Source organism: Protopterus annectens, chromosome 3.part0 (assembly GCF_019279795.1).
Source record: "Protopterus annectens isolate FY-2018-M chromosome 3.part0, PAN1.0, whole genome shotgun sequence".
Classification (NCBI taxonomy): Eukaryota; Metazoa; Chordata; order Ceratodontiformes; family Protopteridae; genus Protopterus; species Protopterus annectens.
In genome coordinates, this window is record NC_056731.1 from 1,244,126,294 (window position 1) to 1,244,139,480 (window position 13,187).

Below are 13,187 nucleotides of genomic sequence, written 5' to 3' on the forward strand. Positions count from 1 at the left end.
ATAGCACAAAAACATTTATTAAGCAAATGAGAATCATAAAAAAGTTTATTAATTAAACAAAATGTTTGATATTAAGATATTTAATAAAACAAACATCAGAAAAGCACATAAAGGGTTGAGAATTACTTCAGAACTGCAAAATGAGCATGTTTAAAGTAAAATGAGCGTGTTTAGAGTTAAAACGAGCACAAGAAAATATAATGGGTATGAAAAGAGATTAAATGAGCAAAATGAATATAACAAAGGGCAAAAAGGGCACAGTGAGTATAAATAAAGCAAGGCGACTGCATGTTTTTTGTCAAATTAGTGCATTTTGGCATAAACTACTACTTCGTATTGATTGAAGCTCTGAATAGTATAACTAGAGTTATTCAAAGTATCTCAAAGTGTGCAAAAGTGCTTACAGTGTGTGTTTATTACTGTGCACTTATTCCAAAGAGTTTGTTGTGTGCAAAGTGCCACTATTTCATAAAGTGCAGTCAAAAGCAGACATTTCGAAAAGTTTCTTGTGCTGGCTCTGTTTATTCCAGAGTGCAGCCATTACAAAGTGTTTCTTGAACTATAAAGAGTTGTTTAGCAAAGTACCACCATTTTGGGGAAATTTCAGTGAGCTGTGTACTGTTTATTCTCAAAGTGTATTACTTCAAAATGTTTCTTACTCTGACCTTCTTCCACCTAGTTCATTCATACAGTGCAGTTATTTGAAATGTTTCTTAAAATGATGATAAGTGACTTTTACAGTAAGATGATTTCAAGAGTATTACAGTGCCCGGAAACATATTTTGCAAAGTTCAGTTATACATCATCATCATCATCATCATCATCATCTGGCATGTTGTGCTTAGTTAAAAGTACTGGCATAAATTTCAGGCATATGTACATGTGTGTATGTTCATGCATACTGGCAAATGTCTTCACTGAGATATATTAATATGGCAGAAGGTTTTTGTAAGCCGCTACCACTTGTATTTGATCAGAATATTGCAGAAGAATTGGAGAATATTTGAGCAAGAGTACGATATATCCATACAAGCAGCTTATTCTGATAAAGATGCACACACCAGGGAATTCATTTTGCTAAATCTAGCAGGGTCATAGGCTATAGAAAGAGACCATTCATCTGTATATACACCAGTAGTGTATGAAGGTGAAGGGGAAAACCATCATATTATTGTACAGGCTTAATCAAGGGAAGCCCCCGAGTGTTTGAAGAGCAAAGTTAGAGAAATGTGCAACCCCCCTGACCAATGTTACATTAGAGATGCATTTGTTTTACACAAGAGATCAAAAGCAAAGGGAAACTTTTGCAGCTTATATTACTGACCTGAGAAATAAAGCTAAAACGTATAAGTTTAATGACTTGAAGGATGAGTTAGTAAAGGACAGACTTGTGTGTAGTATTAATAATGCTGCTGTGAGAAAGATTTTGCTTCATGACAGTGATTTAATGCTGAGCAAAGCTATCGAGATCTGTCAAATTCATGAAGTTACAGAAAGGCACACTGATATGCTTGGAAGTGATAACAGCATGGTTTCAGCAGGCTCCAGAGCAAATGTAGACAGCATGTAACATGTGGCAGGCAGAAACAGGCCTAAGCACGTGGGAGCTGTAGCCCCTGTAGGTGTGACAAGGAAAAACTTCAATCTTCCAGCAAGTTCTAAGACAATTTCAGTTAAAGGGGCATGCTCAGTGCCATACAAGGGTTAATCAGCAAAACCCAAGTCAAGTGTTATTGTTAACTGTCGCAATTGTGGTGCCAACCATGAGTCTGAAAGAGAAAAGTGCTTAGCATTTGGTTAGCAATGCCATAAATGTAGAAAATGGAACCATTTTCAAAATTTTTGTAAATCAAGTAAGCCCCATACTGTTGTAAAGAAGGGTCATTCAAAAAAGCAAATTGATCAAGTTGAACTGCAACAGTCTGCTTTTTATGTAGACGGCGTATCAGAGTTTATTGAAAAGATTGATGCAGTAACTTTATTGGCAAAAAATGAAGTATGTTGTACTGTCCAGATCAATGGTAAATCTACCGAGCTCAATGTAGATGCCAGTCCAAAGTGTAATGTTATTTCAGCAGACACATTTTCTAAGGTGAGAGCTGGTGAACAACTAAATGTGACCAGTTGTGCAAAACTTGTTGCTTATGGAAGTGAAGAAATTCAAACCAAAGGCTTAGTAGTGCTTTCATGTTATGTGGCCAAGAACTGTTGTAGCTTATTATTCTATATGGTTCAAAGACCTGTGCATTCACTATTAGGTTTCAGAGACAGTCTGAGAAGAAATCTGCTTTCTTTTACCAAGTATGCTGATGTTTCTGATGACAAGTTGGGCAAACTTCCAGTTATATATTCTATGAAATTAGACCCAGAGGTCAGTCCAGTAGTCAGACCTGCAAGAAAAGTTCCAATAGCTATGCAGCATAAAGTCAAAACTCATTTGGACAAAATGGTGCAGCAAGGTGCAATTTGTCCAGTTACAGAACCTACTGAATGGGTGTCGTCCATGGCAGCAGCTCACAAAAAAGGCTCAGACAAAATCAGAATATGCATTGATACTAGAGATTTGAACAAAGCATTGAAAAGACCACATCATCCCATGCATACAGATGAAGAAGTCGCAGCTCTAATACCAAATGCCACTGTTTTTTCTGTCTTAGATGCAAAAAGTTAATTTTGGCAAGTGACGCTTGATCACAAATCTTCATTACTGACTGCATTCAGTACCCCATTTGGAAGATACTTATTTGTTAGGATGCCATTTGGAATACATTCTGCAAGTGAAGTCTTTCAGTACGCAATGGAGCAAATTTTGTCAGGTTATCCTTGTGCCATAATAGCAAATGATTTGTTAGTAAGAAGCAATGGTGAAGCAGACCATGACAGAAATCTTAAGAGAGTTCTAGACAGAGCATGTGAAGTGAACTTAAAGCTTAACCCTCTAAAGTGCAAATTCTGATTACCAGATGTTACATATGTAGGCCATTTATTTACTAGCATTGGCTTGAGACCGGATCCATCCAAGCAAGGAGACATTCTTGAGATGCCAGCACCAAATAATGTACAAGTTCTATAATGTTTTCTTGGTATGGTCAATTACTTAGACAAGTTTGTACCAGGCTTCAGTGAGTTGACAGCCTTAGAGAGAGCTAACATGTAAGAATGTTACATACATACATACATACAAATATTTCAAGCATGGGCATTAATGCCCTTCTAGCTTGCCAATATACCAAAATGCCCCCATAATAAGTATCCAGGCTGTTCTTAAAAATATCTAAACTAGTACTTGCTTTAATGTAATTTGGTATTCTGTTCCATGCATCAGATACTCTGTCACAGAACCAATTAGTACACTTCTTATTCTTGCAGAATCTTCTAAATAGGTTATCTGATGATTCTCTAGTACTTTTTGTTAAGCCCAAACATTCCCAGAGGTAGTTATCACTAAATGCCCTATATACCTGAATAAGATCTCCTCTTAGATATCTATAAGATACACTGTACAAGTTCAGATATTTTAGCCTTTCATAATAACTTAAATTTTCACATCCATGGATACCCTTGGTATATTTCTATTGTACTCTTTCCAGTTTACTCATGTTTGTTTTCTTATAGAGTTTTTATATTGTTATTCCATACTTATGTTTGGGTCTAATGTAACTAACAAACAATGACTTCATTATTTTTGATTTCTTAGACTTTATAAATCTTTTTATGCAACCTATAGTTCCATAACTATCATTAACCAATTAGTTGATATGATTAGAAAAACCCATAGCTGAATCTACCCATACACCCAGGTCCTTAAATGAGTCTACAGTTTCAATCACTGTGTGCTGTATTAAATATTCACCTTTCAATTTATGCCTACCAAATCTCATATGCTTAGATTTTGATGTATTTATCAGCATATTATTCTCCTATGCCCAAATGGTCAATTTAGTCAAGTTATTTTGCAGACATGCCTTATCTGTAACACATGTAATCAGTTTACCCAATTGCAGGTCATGTGCATATAGACTGTAGAACACCTCAGATGAAAAAGTTAGGTCTGAAAGATACAATCTAAACAAGTAAGGGCCTAGGACAGAACCCTGTGGACACCCTGACTGTAACCAAGGATTTCGCCTGTCCAGTTGCTGAATGATACTTGCCATGGCCCATTTGTAAGCCATGCAGCTATCCATCATATCAAGATTACAGCAATACCTAGTTGTACTAATTTATTGATCAGTGTTATGTGTATGACCTTGTCAAATGCTGAAGTTAAATCTATACAAATTACATCACAGCACAATTTTTCATTCATGGCTGTTATTATATTGTTATAGAACATCATGTTACAGATGGTAATAGATCTGTTTTCAACATATGCATGCTGATATATGGCTTCAAGTCCCAACCTATCCAGTTCTGACAATAACGTATCCAATATTACCTTCTCCACTATTTTTCCACAACATGAAAGTAGAATTAAGGGTCTATATGACTCTGGGTTTGTCCTACTCCCCTTTCACTTAAAAACAGGTTTAATAAGCATGTCTCCAATCTTCAGGAATCTCCCCATATTTATATGACTTAGTGAATAATAGATATAATAGTACTGTAAGTTCTTGCTGAAGTGTTCTCAGGTCATTATTACTAATTCTGTCTCCTCCCTGTGCTTTGTTTGGATCCAATTTGTACAGTTCCTTTTCAATATAATCTACTTTGATTCCAGTATCTAGGTTACCCAGATGTCACTAGGACAATTTATCACCCATTTTGTGGAGCCAAACAGTTTTGCATAAGATTTTGTAAATATATCTATAATCTGTTGTGTCTGAAAATACATTTTAGAATCTGCACATAGTTTATCAATTTGTGTCTCTTTACTCCTTCCACATTTTATGTATCTATAAAAAGGTTTCCTATTATGCTCAATATCTTTATATAAATTTTCTTCAACATTTTCTTGATTGTGTCTCACACTATGCTTAATCTGTTTGTCCAGCTTGTTTATTTCAGTTTTCAAAGTTGTAGTTCGACCTGACTTCCATTTCTTATATTTTTTGTCTCCCACCTTAATCAGATATCTTGTTGTTATGGAAATATATCTGCCTAATGCTGTACGCCTAGATCTAGATGTTAAACATTTTTTTTTATTTTTTGCACTCAAAAATTTCTCTTTCAAAACTTTCCACATTCTATCTGCAGGTTTTCCACTGAACACCTCACTCCAGTTAGTTTTACACAGTGACTGTTTTGCTTCCATATAATCTGTAATTAACCTTCTGTGCATTGGCTTAGATTTCAGTTTGGCAGAATTATCTAGCAATTTATCTAGCAACAAATTAACCTTTATAACCCCATGATTAATGCACATGAATGGTGGTAAAACTTGGTTTGAAGTTACAGTAATTTCTTTGGGAACACAAACAATGTCTAATGTTCCATCCCCTGGTAGTTTTTTTTTTTTACAATCTGAGGCAATTGTTGTTCCTAAATATATGCTGTGAATAATTTCATTACTAACATCGTAGAATCAACATTATTCCAGTCTGTTTCTGGTAAATTAAAGTCCTCAGCTAATATTCCCTCCTATGTTTCATGCAAGAAATGTACAAATTCCTCAAGGTCATCTGCACTTCACTTTGGTGGTCTATACACTCCATCAATTGTTATATGTTCCAGGGTTGTCTTTATTGTCACAGTTACATAGTCTACACTGTTGGTGTTATCATTGAACATATAATAAGCACAGATCTCATAGCTATCTTTAATCCCTATCATAACACCTCCACCTGATTTTTTATTAGAATGCCTGTTACAGTGAAAACATAAATGGTTTCCAGTCATTGTTCTTTAACCATGTTTCACAAACAATAACAAGATCAATCTTGTGGGAATGTAGCAAATTTTCCAATATAAAAACTTTATTATTAATGCTCCTAGCATTAACAACCATCAGAGAGGCATCAAATGTTGCTATTTGTGGGGTGTTAAATTTTTGACATGGCAAAATCCTGCCTAGTGTTTGTTAAATATTGCAAAATATCTGCTGCAAAAATCCTCTTCCCTGATCTAGACAAATGCACACCATCCTGTCTCAACACATGTGCTTAAAACAAGGCTTGGATGCTCTACACATTTCCATTTTTTAAAACAGGATTTTTTTTCTATGTAGGTATTTATCCAAAAATATCTTTTCATTCACAGTGACCTGACTATCCTTTCTATGGGTGATTTGTGAAAAATACATCCAAACTGATTGCAAACAATACTATCTAAAAGGGCTGTCATTTCCCTACTGACAGTCAAAGAATCCTTGCGGATGACATTGCCCAGAAATACAATGGAACAGCTTGACACAGAAAAAATTGACTTCGGTGTCATGGAAGTGAGTAATTTATCTCCCACAAGACTTGATGATCTAAGAGATCACACAAAGACTGATCCAGTTCTGCAAAAGCTCAACCACAGCATCAATGTTGGATGGCTGTCAAAGCCATCTAGTGTACCACCTGAAGTGCAAGGTAGGGAGGGTGGCCTAATGGTTAAGGTGTTTTCTTTACAAACACAAGGTGCAGGGTTTGAGTCTCACAAGAGATGATTGGCTAGGCTTAAAATGGCTTGTAAAGGCAGTTAGCTTAGTACTAACCTATGAACCTACTTTCCTTACAGAGATGAGATGTTGATGGAAGATGGCATTATTTTCAAAGGTCCTAAAATTGTTGTTCCTGCTTCTTTACAACAAGAATACATTCAAATTTTGCATCATGGTCACGCAGGTTCTGAAGCTACCAAAAGAAGAACGAGAGGACTAGTATTTTGGGCTTCTCTAGCAAAAGACATTGATAGACTACTTTCTTCTTGTTCAGTATGCAATAGTACTAAACCACATTTGCAAAAAAAAACACTTCAGCTAAGTCAAGTTCCTGAACTACCTTGGACAACAGTAGCCACTGACATATTCGAGTGGAACAATTAACATTACTTAGTACTGGTAGACTCTTATTTGAACTGGTTTGAGATCGATTCACTACCTAACCTAATACCCACTACTGTTATTACCAAGCTGAAACATCATTTCTCAGTCCATGGAAGTCCACAAAGGCTTATCTCTAACAATTGTAACTAATTTACCAGTCAGTTATTTCAGGAATTTGCAAGAGAATGGGACTTTGTACGTTACTGGATGTCCAAAATATCCGCAGTCAAATGGAATAGCTGAATGTGCAGTACAGAGTGCAAAGCAATTACTTGAGAAGTCAAAGTGTGACAATACCAATGTCTTTTTCCTTTACTCAGTCTCAGAAACATACCCCGTGACAATATGCTTGGCTTACCTGCTCAGAGACTTCTGTCTAGGCAAACCAGAACAACATTGTCTGTCAATTGCAGTTTATTGAGGCCTAAAGTTAAAAACAACAAAGCAATCAAAGCCCAATTATTTAGAAAGTGTTCTTTCCAGACGTCCAGCTATGTCAAATCGAGCAGATTTCTTTGTCCATTGAAAGAACTAGAGACAGTGAGGATACAAATGGCGAAAAGTTTTGACTGGTTTGGTCAAGTAACAAATATATGTGAAGAGCCGAGATTCAGTCTTGTGAAATCCAAGGATGCAGAGTACAGGGGAAATCAGAGATCTACTTCCTATATCAGAAATGTTACTGCAGCAATGTTCCTACGATACAGACTCTAAGTCTCAGAGTGATTCAGACAATGTACCTGTTCCAGAACGTATCTTGATTCCCACTACCGTTTCTGATAATGTTCAGGTTGAGCATTTGGCAGAGACAATGCCATTTGCTAAATCCAATTCCAATTTATATGTCACACAGTTTGGTCACATTTCCAAGCCCAGTGTGAGATACACAGCAACTTGGATGTAGTTGTATATATATATATATATATATATATATATATATATATATATATATGTGTGTATATATATATAAAGCTTTGTATAATTGCATGATGGAAAATTACTTTGTACCTATAGCATGTCAGTTAATGTTGTCAATGTCATTTCTCAAAGAGGAAGGATGTGCAATAACATATGCATTGTACCTTTAAGAAGCATTTCTAAGACTTGAATGTGTATATATGAATATCTTCAGTGCCATTTTATGAGTATAGCTAGAGTGTGAACATCTATGCATGAGACAACTAGTTTGTATATATGTTCATGTTTGTATATGATAAACCTGCTTGAACAGAACCCAAAATGTTCATCTTCTTTATCCTGACTAGACCAGCGACAATCAGCATTAGGCCAAGACAGCTCCTCGCATCAAGCAGGCCTATAACCATGTTTCAGAATCCTGATAACATCGCAGCTGTGAAAACACATAAGAACTACCCAGTCTAAGAATGAATCTTTCACCAACACCCATAGCCCAGTGAAACTACTTCTGTATAACAGAGTACTATGGAAAATATATGGTTAACATACCCTGCACAGACTGCTGATATGCCTCTATGTATAATGTTCCTGTAACAACAAAGAAGCTATGTTCATTAGTGGTACGACACTGATTCTGGAGCATAGTGCAGATAGTACCACATTTTCAGAAATATCCACCTGGGGCATCATCAACAGATATTTGATGTGGTCCATGCACCCAGGTTCAGAACCCCTACATGGATGCCTGAACTATCTGGACCCCCAGATAGAGATGCCTGCAACTTTTCTGTTTCTATCAATGAATTGTCAGGGGACCCCCCCCCCCACCTCTGGCCTTCACATCCTGTGTCAGATGGGTTGCCTTATTGCATGCATGAATGAGCTATCATGTCAGTGACCCTTCTACAGACTTGTTTTCATTCTACATTCCTTCTACAGGCTAGACCTTCTACATGTCTTCCATTAATGTGCCAGGCATGTCAGAGACCCTTCTACAGACCTGTTCATAGGTCCAATTTTGGCAACCAGTAGCACTGATTCCCTGTATAAAATCCCATGAGGCATGATCATTGAAGCTCTAACCTTATTTTTTATTCTGGATGATTTGCTGACCATGCTCATGGACAGCCTGTAGCAAGAAGTAATTCTCTGCTTGGGAGAATTTACTCTTGTGCTGATGGCCACATTTAGGCGTGACTACCTGTAATACTAAAGAAATATGTGTTTAAGCTAGTAGCATGTCATACTTTTTATACCAGTTATCTGCAACATACCACATTGCCCAATGTCGACAAGAACCTAATTACATTCCACCCATGATGCTGGAATATTCACATGTACAGTTGCCATCCATATGCCAAAAGCACATATGCTATATGTTTGGGTATTTCTTTGACATGGGGCAAGGAGTCTTATTACTCTGAACAGGATACTTTGAGGAAACAGAGCTATATTTTTGGGCAACTCATTCCTTCCATATGTCCATGGGCCACATTGACAAAGGACATCCATGTGAACTGTTGATAATTACAAGTGTGGCAAAATGCACTGTGTTATTCCAGATCCATGGCTTAGCAGAGGATGCAACTGCCATTGTTCAACAGCCTCCCTTACAAGGACATGTAACATGGTCATCAAGTACAGCATGTCCACCACCATAGTGCTTGCAACAGGTATATGATTCCTGAGAGCTGTTAACATGCAGTTCAAAGGTAGGCTGGACCCTATGCCAGTACATTCATTAACATGGGACTGCAATCCTTTACCTTTATCAACACTACAGTGCAGATTTGTAACATCCTGGTAAAATGAGGATGGCCAAAAATGTTACAGAGGTGTTAGCACAAACTGCCCTTAAAGTGATCACTGAAGCAGGGACAGCAAATAGATTTGCTGCAAAACCTAGAGGAGCAATAGTAAACCAGCAAATGTATTCAGTGTGTTACTGTAGGCCTTACCACCCTCTGACTACTACTTCACACCCTCTTCCCCACATCTGCAGTCCACTGGAAGAAGAGGTTGCAAGCCATCCAGCAATGTGAATATTGGTTTTATATGATTATCATTGATGGATGGATGGATGGATGGATGGATGGATGGATGGATGGATGGATGGATGGTCACACCAATCACACAGTCACATCATGATGGGCTGTGGAGTACAGTGCTGTGGACTACAGTCAAATATGTAACACTTAATAGACTCACACAGTGCCCATGTGACAGTTGTAACCCTTCCATACAGGACTTAACAGCATATACTGCAGCATATGGGAGCTGGTGTCAAACAGAACACGTCCAAAGACTTGCATGTCAACATTGATTGGGACTCGCACAATACCCAGCCTACACCTGGGTCTATGTCTCCTGCATGGTACAAATGACAAGAAACCTTACTAGTTTGTAGATAAATTGATACACTATCTCAGTGCAAATTGTCTTGCCGTGGCATAAACCCATATCTCTGTTCACATTACCCCAGACTGTATGCACCATGTTCTCTTTTGCATCGATTAGCTCAGCCCTCTACATCAACATGCTGTCATGTAGTTCACGTAGTTCAGCAAACAAATTACAGGTAAAGCATTTGTACTACACAAAATAAAAATAATACCAGTTCTCAACAGATTACCTCTCTTAACTGCTTGTACGCATAGATGGATCATGGTCAAATGGGGTGCTTAACAAGCTAATGGACCAAGGCCCCTTCTGTCACGCAAGCATTGCCTAAATTACTATATTCAAACCTGTCAGTGTGCAATAATTACTGAGATTTGGATATAATTTAAAACTTATTTCAAATGTAATAGTGCAAACCCTGATGGCCATTTACTAAAGAAAAATGTCTCACACTGAAAGCCGACTTAGCATGTGCAACAGTAAATTTCTCTTCCCTTCAAACTCATATTAATTGAAAATTCATCTGACCAGTGGCAGATTAAGTGTATCTTGGGCCCTGGGCTATTTTCATATCATGGATCCCCTGCACACATTTTTAGGACCATGCATAAATGCATGTGTTCTTTGTTTCACCTTTTTGATTGTTTTACATTTTATTTTTTGTTTAATACAACATTTTTGTTAGGAGTGTATTTTAAAGTCATAGTTCTGAACATTTTTTTCAGTAAGCAGTGAAAATAAAATCTATAAACCAATAATGACAATAATTTCCATAAACATCTCTTTTCCTGAAACTCACATTTATTGAAAATGCATCTGGCACTCCATTAAACTAGAACCAACATGCTAAGAGTCATACTCAAGTAGCATTTAGTGAGGTAGTAATAAGTGTGCTTGTGAGGGTGCAGGAATTCCAAAGACAAACGTGTAATGCATTTGTTAATGGTCAGGGATGACCCACTGGACCCAAATGCCCTTTTCAGGAGTAGCCAAAGAGTACTGTCAAGTGAAGTAAATTGCCAGAGTCACATACAAGACAAATGAAGGCGGAGAGAATCAAACCATATACAACAGGAAGTAGATTTTTAACAGCTCATAGCCTTAATCATCTGCATTAAGTACTAGACAAGCTGTTGTAGCCCAGACACTCTGCATTTCACACCGGAATTAAATTCATACTGATTTACCAAAAATAATGCCTGGCAGTTGGTATGAAGGATTGCAGGTCTTGACTCCCATAGCAAAGGTTCAGGATTCAAGTCTGTGTGACTCTAAATAACTAACTAACTGGGGCATTTCTCTCTCTCTCTCACTCTCTCTCTCTCTCTCTCTCTCTCTCTCTCACACACACACACACACACACACACACACACACACACACACACACACACACACACACACAATCACACACATAATATTTAGCATCTCTCCTCTCTCACATTAAGTACGTTGTTTCATACAATTCAGAATCATCTCTCCCAAAAATACTTCCCTGAAACATGAAAGAAGCAACATCTCCCAAATCACACCAAAATTCACTCTGCGTCATAACTGTACTCTCATTGGCTCATGCTATGAGCCAGTGAGAGGTGGACTGGATCTGCACTCCAAGCAGACAGTTAAGGCACCTATAAAGAGTTTTAGCAGTGCATGGCCATAGTTGAGCACCCCAGTCAGCACCAGCACCAGGTGCTAGGCAGCTGCCTAGGTCACCTTGTGCCAGATCTTGTCCTGCTTGTACAGCTTGTGGATTTTCAGCTTCCTCTAGAGATTAGTAGCTCTATACAATTTGATATAACTAACTTTTGTTGTATGATGAGCACAACAGTGGAAGCTTTTATCACACAATTTCAAGGCTCTTATCATGTTCATTATGCTAACTTTACCTTTACAGCAAAGGTTCCTGAATCCAGAATTTAGTACAGATGACTAAAGCTCTGAGCTGTTAATAGGCTGCTTCCTATGCCCATAGCACAGAGTTTCATTACTTCCACATTCGTATGCATGCTAGTGACTCTATGCAAGTCATTTAACCAGTGTACCTGAACTGCCCCTTAAAAGGTAAAATTTGTCCAGTGGGCTCACCTGGTCAACAAATAAGTTAAATAAAAAAAACATAATAATCCAAAGGGTGCTATAATGGATGTATTACAGGAAAAACAGAAACAACTCCAGGCACAAAGAAGTCTTAAACACTTTTGGAAACCACTTATTTTAGCTCAAAGCTATCCTTGTAGCATCTCTAAATGGTGTTTGTGCATGTGCTCTTGGAAGTATTAAAGAGCATTATAATCTTTAAGCAATTGAGGTATGAATTTTCATCCAGTAAGGAAGCCATTTTAAACAATGTAGATATTTTACAATGTTAGATACTGGTATAATCACACTAAGATTCCACACCATTTTGTTTGTTATCTTATTTATTAAAGTTTCTACAGTCTTAGGCAGTTCAGATGAAATATCATAGATAGGATCCTAACTAAAATGTATGAAGACATGAAACTTAAACACTGCATTGTTTAAAGATGGCATTATACATTCTCGGAACACATACAATTTAAGCAGCTAAAATTTTGAGTTTTATTTCTTTTCTTGCTTTGGGTGGCCACAGGGGTGCAACGGTTAGCATTGCCACCTCACAGCAAAAGGTTTTCCTGTTCAATTCTTGGCTGGGGTACCTCCTGTGTGGAGTCTGCATGTCCTCCCTGTGGTCATGTGGGTTTCCTCCGGGTGCTCCAGTTTCCTCCCACATCCCAAAGACATGCTGTAGGTGGATTGGACACACTAAATTGGCCCTAGGTGTGAGCTTGTGTATGTGTGTGCCTTCTGTGGAAGGTTGGTCACCGGGCTGGCAACTCAACACAGTAAAACTCTACTGCCAATCATGAGCGGACAGGTG